This window comes from Pinus tabuliformis, chromosome J (assembly GCF_031772625.1).
Source record: "Pinus tabuliformis cultivar Carrire ecotype Pingquan chromosome J, CPIR1, whole genome shotgun sequence".
Lineage (NCBI taxonomy): Eukaryota > Viridiplantae > Streptophyta > Pinopsida > Pinales > Pinaceae > Pinus > Pinus tabuliformis.
Window position 1 is genome coordinate 1280383603 of NC_142295.1, and position 2825 is coordinate 1280386427.

Below are 2825 nucleotides of genomic sequence, written 5' to 3' on the forward strand. Positions count from 1 at the left end.
ACCAAATCATTTCTTTACTAGCCTTTCTAGCAGCAACATATTGCTTCCATCATTGAGAGTGTAACAACACTTTGCAGTTTTAAAACCCAACTAACAGTTGTTCCACCTACAGTAAACACATACCCTTTGGTGCTTCTCCTATTATCTCTATCCCCCACCATATCTGCATCAACATATCCATGTAGAGGAATGTTTGAACCATCAAAGCATAATGCTTCATTTGCGGTACCTATCAAATACCTAAGAATCCAATGTTCTTTGCCTAGATTGTCCTTGTACCTGCTTACAACTCCCACTACATGTGAAATATCAGGCCTTGTGCAGACCATTGCATACATTAAGCTTTCAACTGCTGATCCATATGGAACTTTAGACATATAATCCATTTCTTCTTGAGTCTTGGGACTCACCTCCTTAGTCTGAAATGGCTAGCAAAAGGTATACTAACTAGTTTTGCATTCTGCATATTAAACACCTTTTGTATGTACTCACTCTGAGAAAATGTTAATTTGTGATTCTTCCTGTCTCTAGTTATTCTCATACTAAGGATTTGTTTTGCAGCACCCAAATCCTTCTTTGCAAATGAGTTTTCCAATTTTCTTTTGAGCACATTTATTTCTTGCATATTAGAACTCACAATAAGCCTGTCATCTACATTCAATAACAATATAATATAGTTGCCATCATTTTTTCCCTTTTGAGATAAACACAATGATCAGAGTGACATCTAGTATAACTTTGTTCAGATATAAACCTATCGAATTTTGGATACCACTGTCTTGGAGCATGTTTTATGCCATACAGGCTCTTCTTCAACTTGCACACTAGTTTCTCCTTCCCTTTTACCTCATATCCTTGTGGCTATTGCATATATATCTCTTCCTCCAAATCCCCATGGAGAAAGGCTTCCTTTACATCTAATTGCTCAAGATGCAAATCTTCAGCTGCTACTAGACTTAAAATAGTTCTGATTGAAGTCATTTTAACAATAGGAGAAAATATATCATCAAAGTCTATACCCTTTTTCTGTGCAAACCCCTTGACCACAAGTCTACCTTTATAACTTTTTCTACCTCCTTCTTCTTCCTTCAACCTGTAAACCCATTTATTCTACAATGTTGTTTTACCTGCAGGAAACTTGACTAAGTCCCAAGTCTTGTTATGTACTAAGGAGTGCAACTCTTCTTTCATAGCTTGCTCCCACTTCTTCCTAGTTTCAACCTGCACTGCTTCTTCATAACATTCTAGTTCACCAGAATTAGTCAACAATACATAATATAATGAAGAAGGGTATTGTTTAGGGGGTCTACTTATCCTGGTAGATCTTCTAACATCACTTTCAGGAGTTTGAGTTGCTTCTTGTTGTTGTGGTTGTTGTTGTTCTGACTGTTGATCATTATGATTTTTAGGCACCTTCACTTTTTCTGTGATCTCATCAAGCACTGTGTATTCTTTGTTTTCTTTTTCTTGTTTCTTTTCCTGCATCTAATCCTTCTACAAAACATTTTCATTGAATATGACATCTCTTCTCCTAATGATTTTGTGTTTTTCATAATCATAAAAGCAATAACCAAAATCATTAACACCATATCCAACAAAGGCACATTTCTTTGATTTTTCCTCAAGCATTGTTATATTTTCTTTATTAATGTGGACAAAGGCTTCACAACCAAAAGTCTTTAAAAAGAGTAGTTTATCTTTTTACCTGTCCATGCCTCCTCTTGAATACCACCATCCAAGGAACTTGAAGGCCCTCTATTTATTAGATAAATAGAAGTATCTATAGCATCTGCCAAAAATTGTAAAGGATATCTTGGATGCAATCTCATGCACCTTGCACGCTCCATGATTTTCATGTTCATCCTTTCTGACATAGCATTTTCTTGTGGTGTTCCTGGAATTGTCTTCTCTCTACGAATACCATTCTCTGAATAGTGCCTATCAAACTCTTTGCTGCAATATTCACCTCTATTGTCTGATATGAGATACTTCAACCTTTTTCCTGTCTCATTTTCAACCAAATATTTCCATTTCTTGAAAGTATCAAATACATCATATTTATTCTTAATTCAATAAATCTAGGTTTTTCTGGTTGCGTCATCAATAAAAGTAACACAATAACAAGAGCCATTGAGAGATGATACCTGAGAAGGTCCCCATACATCTGTATGCACAAGCTCTAATTTTTCTCTCTTCTTTTCTTTCCCAACTCTGAGGAATCTGACTCTCTTCTGTTTTCCATAACACAATTCTCACAAAATTCCAAATCAATTGCTTCAAACCTGCAAAAAATTTCTTGAGTGAAGAATTTGCATCCCCTTCTCACTCGTGTGCCCACACCTATGATGCCATAATGTCGTATCTTCTCCTTTAGAGGTTAAAGCATTAACATAATTAGAAATACCATTGCATAAATACAATGTACCAACCTTTTCTCATTTTTATATTACCAAGGCTCCTTTAGTGACCTTCCAAGTTTTATCTGTAAAAGTAGTTACACGACCTTCACCTCCCAACTGCGCTGTTGAAATTAGTTTTTTCTCTAGATCTGGAACATGCCTTACCTCCTTCAACAACCATTGATTTACATTCTATTGTTTTATGGAAACTATATCCATTGCAATGATTTTAGAGGGTTTACCATCACCCAATCGAACCTGTCCAAAATCTCCTTGAAGATAATAGTGAAAATGTTTCCTATCAGGTGTGGCATGGAATTTGGCCCTTGAATCTACCACCCAAGCATCAATAATATTTTCTAATGAAATAATCAAATCATCTTCCAACACATCACCTGTCACATTCACTTCATGATTGTTTTCTTT